Genomic DNA, 7,040 nt, shown 5'->3' with positions numbered 1-7,040 from the left:
TGGCTGTCCACGCTGGGGCCCCTTGGAGGGGGGCGGGTTGAGTTTCCCTTCCCTTCCCTCCACAGCAGAGTCTGGCAAAGTCCCCGTGGCGTTCCCGATATGCCAAATACCAGTAACAATGATGGGTCTCATTCTCCTAACCCTGAAAGAGTCTTGAATATGGCACTTTCTAAAATCTCAGGGCTAGGACGAAGGAGACGTTACTGGTGCCTGCTCGAGGCAATCGACGAACAACAGGATGATGGTGATCGTGAAGAAAAAAGAAAGTTCAGCTGAGTACCCTCAGAAACAAACTGGGGGACCTGAGATAAAAATTCAAAGTGCCTATGGTTCATTTTTGGTTTTATTTTCAATTTTCAAAGACCACTAGTAAGGAATCCTTTCGTAAATTAACTTAGGATCAGTCCCTTTCTAATTCTAAAAAAAGTTGGATAATTTAAAAGCTAACTTTTCAATTGCCTACATCTTCCAGGTTGTTCATAGTTCAATCACAAAACTAATCACATTCCTTTGCCTTTAATTCTGTTTGGACATTCCTTCCAATTCCTCGAGTTTTGTGGGGGTGTTTTGTTGTTGGTAGTGATGGTGGTGTTTTGTTGAGGGGGCTACATCTGGCATTGCTCAGAGTTTGCTCCTGACGCTGCACCCAGGGGTCAGTGGCGTTCCCCCCCCAGATCCTCTGGGTGCAAGGCAAAGTCTCTCGCTCCAGCCCAGTCCTGCAAGTTTTATAGAGATTATGCTCTCCACAAATTTAAGGCAGAAGTTGATTTGTGGAGATGTGGGCACAATATATGCCACTTCCCTTTGGAACAAGCAATACCTGGGAACATAACCAAGAGCCGTGGGGTGCAGCTGGAATTCAGAGTCTGAAGTGGCTGACTCAAGTGCTTAAGAATCTTTACCTTTTGGGGATACTGGGAACATTAGTGGTGGAGGATGGGCACAGGTGGAAGGGATGGGTACTCGATCATTGTATGACTGAAACGTAAGCACAAAGTTTGTAAATCTGTAACTGCATCTCATGGTGATTCATTAAAAAATTTAAATAAGAAAAAAGAAGAAGAATTTTCACCTTTTGGGCCGGAGTGAAACCGGGAGGGCGTTTACCTTGCACGCGGCCTGAACCTTGCACGCAGCCAACCCAGGTTGGATTTCCGGCATCCCATATAGTCCCCCGAGCACTGCCAGGAGTGATTCCTAAGTGCAGAGCCAGGAGTAACCTCCTGAGCATCACCACGTATGACCCCCCAAAAATCTTTACCTTTTGTTTTTTGGCTTGTGAACCACACCCAGTAGTGCTCAAGGCTTACTCCTGGCTCTATTCTGAGATCACTCTTGGTGGTGCTCAGGTGACCACATGGGGTCTAAGCCACATTGGCTGTGTGCAAGGCAAGCACCCTACTTGCTGTACTTTTGCTCCAGCCCCTATCATTTTTCTGAAGACAAAAGTGGTAAGATGAGCCTCTGCTGAAGAGACACTTGGGTCACAAAAATAACCTTATAATTAATCTAATAATCTAACCAATAGCATTTTCCCATCTCTCTTCTACTAACATGTCGGTTTTCCTTTGGGGAGTTAGGTCCTCAATTGACGTAGCTAAATAAATGCTCTGTGTAAACCAAACTACCTCAGTGTTTTCATGGGCACACAGGAAAACTGTCCTGTCCAAGACACTCGCATGAGATGGGTCATGAGAAATGTTCTGGCCAATGAAACGCAAGCAGAAATGCTGCAAATGACCTGAAAACCATCTCTCCCGCCCCCCAGTCTTCTATCAGTGCTGACATAAGAGAGGTGACTTATCATGATCTCAGACAAGGAAGCAAAACAGGGTCATGGAGTTACCACTTAGAAAAAAAAAACACATTACAGAGACTCCTCACTCTGAGCAGCCCGGATCTGAGCAAATTCCATGCTGGAATTTGCATGAATGGAAAGTGAAGTGTTGCTGTATTAGCCAAGTCCCTGGTTCCCAAAAGTTTACGGCCTACTCTGGGAGTTAAGATATAAACCGTTAAAGGAAAAACAACATTAAAATAACTACTTCTGTAGTATTCTGAGCATCTGTCATGTAATAATTTATATAATCCTGACTATAAACAAGCCAGGTAGGAAATATTTATTATCCCCAGTGTGGGAAAAAGAAACTGCGGCACTGCTTGCTTTAGTCACTTGCTCAAGAGCACATAGCTAGAGATCGGCAGATCTGGGAATTGAGCAGAGATTAGTCAGACGCCAGAGTCTACATTCTTAAATATTCTCTGCTGTATAATACTAGGCAGTTGATATTTTTTCAATGCCTATTTGTTCAATAAAAGCAATAGCAACAACAACAACAACAAAACTGACAAACACTAGTGGGGTGTATGAAAACGTGTCTATTTTTCTTTCTTTTTGGGTCATACCCAGAGATGCACAGGGCTTACTCCTGGCTCTGCACTCAGGAATTACTCCTGGCGATGCTTGGGGGACCACATGGGATAGTGGGAATCAAACCAGGGTCAGCCGCACGCAAGGCAAATGCCCAACCCGCTGTGTTATCACTCCAGCCCCAACTAGCTGTGTTATCACTCCAGCCCCAACATGTCTATTCTTAAAACTAATCACACATGATGTAAAGTTGAGACACATCTGCAGGGAAATCGTGTGCACTGCACTATGTTATTCAACCTGAGAAGCCAAGGAAGAGAAAGCAAACTGGACAGTGAATGTCACCCATGCTAGCCTGAGAACTTGGGCCACTTTCATTCTTAACCAGTTTAAGTTTCCTAACAATCACAGGAAGTATATTCTCTAATCGTTTCTCCATCACAGAGGAGAGGGTAGCACAGCGTGGCAAAGACTTGCTTCTGCAGCCAGTAAGAAGCTAGACCAAGATCCACATCCACACTGCCTGGTTTCCAAGCCCATACTCTCCCTGCTAATCTGTCACGCCTCGTGACTCAGCATAAAGAGCCCAGCATCTGTCACAGGGATTTCAAATGCTGCCATTTCTGGCCATACGACTCCTGTCTTATTTCTCTTAGCCTTAATTTCCTTATCCCCAAAGTGGTGCTTGTTATTGATATTATCATTTTAATTATCACTAGAGAATGAGACAAACAAAAAAAGTGAAGAAAGACATGATCCATGCAAGCACACAGAGACAGAAAATCCTAAGATGTAGGTCAGCCACAAGAAATGACTCAATTCATCTGGTCAGCTAATTGTAGTCATGGCTGGACAAAAAAAAAAAAGAGTTTCTTCATTATTGTTACAGGAATCTTTCCATTGGTGAGCATTTTCCTGGCCTATTTAGGTAATCCTTGCCCATGATAACTCTAGGATCCTTCTTTTCCAACTTCAGTTTGCTAGCTTCATTCTCTTTCGTTCCTATATTTCATCTAGAAAATCCCATTGGATAATGCTTTTTATATTTTTGGCAAAGGACCTTTATATTCTTCAAAGAGGAGCTCCTAAAAGGCAGCTCATATAGAGAAGGGACCAGCAAGTAAAGGATGCTTGAAGGACCCCCTCGGGATGGGAAATGTGTGCTGAAAGTAGACTATAGACCGAACATGATGACCACTTAATACCTGCACTGCAAACTACAACGCCCCAAAGGGGGGGGAAGAGAGAGAGAGAGAGAGAGAGAGAGAGAGAGAGAGAGAGAGAGAGAGAGAGAGAAAGGGGATCCACCTGCCACAGAGGCCATGGCAGCGGAAAGGGTGGGAGGGGGATTGGGGGTTGGGGGGGAGACCAGGGGGGTTGGTGGGAAGGATACTGGGAACATTGGTGGTGGAGAATGGGCACTTGGTGGAGGGATGGATACTCGATCTTTGTATGACTGAAACATAAGCACAAAAGCTTGTAAGTCTAACTGTATCTCATGGTGATTCATTAAAAAATAAAACTTAATCAATTAATTAATTAATTTTTTTAAAAAAGGGAGCTCCTATATAAAATGGATGGTGAGGGGGGCTGGGAGGGGCACGGGGGGGGGGGCGAACTCAACCTTTCTTGCTGACTAGGATCACTCCATAGCATAATTCCAAGTTACCAAAAGATCCTCTTCATACTGAGGATGAAAATGGTATGAAATGAAGAAAGTGAAGGAGACAGCATGTTTGGAAAACAATAGACACCATTCTCAGCAGGGATGTCATAAAGAATTTCATGGAGCACTCATGAAATTCTTTCACTTGGTCACTTGACATCCCGCTATTCTAACTTTAAGACCTGAAAAATATACTGTTCTTGAAATGAGCACAGGAGACCCAGGAAGAAGAAGCCATTCATTATTATTATTATTATTAGTAGTAGTAGTAGTAGTAGTAGTAGTAGTGAATCACCATGAGATACTGTTACATACTTATAAACGTTCATTTTTGCATTTCAGTCATACAATGATCGGTTACCCATCCCTCCACCAGTGCCCATTCTCCACCACCAATGATCCCAGTACCCCTCCCACATTCCCACCCCCTCCCACTCTCCACCCTGCCTCTGTGACAGGGCTTTCCCTTTTGTTCTCTCTCTCCTTTTGGGTATTGTGATTTGCAACCGAGGTATTGAGTGGCCATCATTTCTGTTTAGTGTGCTCATATGCTAGCTTACCTCAGCATTGGATCATACCTGACAGAAGTGCTGGATTTGTTGTCATTACTAATTGCATGATGGAACTGAAATGTTTTCCCACATATTCTGCTTTCTAAAGTAAGCAGCTGCTTTGGGTTGATTGAAGAAAATCAGCCCAAACAGTAAAGTAAATCAGGGTAAATGGCTATAAAAAAATGACAGAAAGGAAACTTAAAAAGTCACTCTCATCTCTTTTCTCTACGGCATCAAAGTCAATTTCTTTCTTATCAATCTCTTCCAAATGCAGTCAGCAAAATATATAGTTCTAATTCTTTTTTGGGGGGGTATTTTTAACTCCTCAGTGAATGTTTTTCTTTTCTAAATTCTAAGCCTAGTTCTTGCCAATTGCTTTCCTTTTCAATTTTTTTTAATTGAGGTGGGATGCCACACCCAGCTCTGTTCAGGGGTTACTCCTAGCTCTGGACTCAGGGATCACTCCTAACAGGGCTCAGGGAACTATATAGGGTGCTAGAGATTGAACCTGAGTTGACCGTGTGCAAGTAGGGTGCCTTACCTGCTGTCTATCTCTCTGGTCCCACCAATTCCTTTCTAATGTATTCAAAAGCACATAGATGTCTAGTCCCACAACAAGATGACATTTCAATTAAATCCAATTTAAAAATTATGCAAAATAGAAGACATCGGTGAACCCAAAGAGCTCGATTTAAGAATGTGTAAAATACTTGAATAGTCACGTCATGAAGAATATAGAAATACATGAATAATAAATACATCAAAGTGTTCAAGGTTAGTGCGAGCGGAGAGCGAGCGGTCATGGTCGCTGTCGTTGCGCGCGCCGCCTCCTGGGTTCCAAGCGACCTAGCGGACGCGGAGCGGGCGAAGATGTCCAAGTACATCCGGGTCACGAAGGAGGACTAGAACGACGAGCCCGTCGAGATCCCGTCCGAGGACGATGGCACCGTGCTGCTGTCCACGGTCACGGAGCAGTTCCTGGGCGCCTGCAGCCTGCGCTACCGGAACCCCGTGTCGCAGTGCATGCGAGGCGTGCGCGCGCCTGGTGGAGGGCATCCTGCACGCGCCCGACGCGGGCTGGGGCAACCGGGTCTACGTGGTCAACTACCCCAAAGATGACAAAAGGAACATGGAGGAGGCTGATGCTTCGTCGGCGGTGAAGGTGAAAAGGGCCGTGCAGAAGACGTCTGACCCCATCGTGCTTGGCCTGCCCTGGAAGACCACCGAGCAGGACCTCAAGGAGTATTTCAGCACCTTCCGGGAGGTCCTCATGGTCCAGGTAAAAAAAAAGATATCAAGACTGATCACCAAAAGAGGGTTTGGCTTTGTGCGGTTCACGGAGTATGAGACCCAAGTGAAGGTGATGTCCCAGCGACACATGATTGATGGACGGTGGTGTGACTGCAAACTTCCAAATTCTAAGCAAAGCCCGGATGAGCCTCTGAGGAGCAGGAAGGTGTCTGTGGGCCGCTGCACCCAGGACCTCACTGCCGACGAGCTGCGGCAGTTCTTCTGCCAGTACTGGAAGGTGGTCGATGTGTTCATCCCCAAGCCCTTGGGGGGGGGGGGGTTGCCTTCGTCACATTTGCAGATGATCAGGTGGCCCAGTCCCTGTGTGGCGAGGACCTGATCATCAAAGGCATCATCAGCGTGCATATCTGCAACGCGGAGCCCAAGCACAATAGCAATAGGCAGTTAGAGAGAAGTGGAAGATTTGGTGGTAATCCGGGTGGCTTTGGGAGCCAGGGCGGGTTCAGGAACAGCAGGGGCGGCGGGGCGGGGCTGGGTCACAACCAGAGCAGCAACATGGGGGGCAGGATGAACTTCGGCGCCTTCAGTGTCCAGCCGGCCATGAGGGCCACGACCCAGGCCACCCTGCAGAGCAGCTGGGGCATGATGGCGATGCTGGCCACTTCATCTTGTAACACATCATCAGACAAAAAATTCATTTTCAAAAGAGATTTGGTATTATAGCATTTGTAGAGAACAGCCAACATAAGCAACAGGTTCTCAACAGCCTGCAATGCAATTCCTTAAACATCATTATAAAGAAATTAATGTAATAAAGTAAAAAAGAAAACACATAAATACCTTTGTGATAAAGATTCAAGAGAAAAAGAATGAGAAATTATCCTGAATTGCAAAAGAAAAATTTGCTGATAACCTTTTAAGTCCTAAATAAAGAGAAGTTCTCTTTAATCAGACCACTGCATTCTCAATGTAATATACAACATAATTTTAACAAGATTACAGCATATAACAACATACAACAATATAACAAAATCAAAGATGTAATCATCTACTTCCTGGAAGAAGAGGCCAAGCCTGTAAAACTTAACATGAACTATTCCCAAAACAAACTAATATGACCTCCACTAAACACATTTTAGATCTACCACTGACATTTAGTTAAACCACCGAATTTTCTTACCTACTTCCTTTTTCATAT

The 7,040-nt window shown here is 44.9% G+C and overlaps 1 pseudogene; it reads left to right on the top strand.

Annotated features, from left to right (window-relative positions):
* Positions 1 to 5,461: 5,461 nt before the first annotated feature.
* LOC130020470 (TAR DNA-binding protein 43-like) lies at positions 5,462 to 6,565 on the top strand (annotated as a pseudogene).
* The last annotated feature ends 475 nt before the right edge of the window (positions 6,566 to 7,040 follow it).

The sequence above is a fragment of the Sorex fumeus genome, unplaced genomic scaffold, assembly GCF_029834395.1.
Source record: "Sorex fumeus unplaced genomic scaffold, SorFum_2.1 ptg000012l, whole genome shotgun sequence".
Classification (NCBI taxonomy): domain Eukaryota; kingdom Metazoa; phylum Chordata; class Mammalia; order Eulipotyphla; family Soricidae; genus Sorex; species Sorex fumeus.
This window is presented reverse-complemented; position numbering and strand designations above follow the sequence as displayed.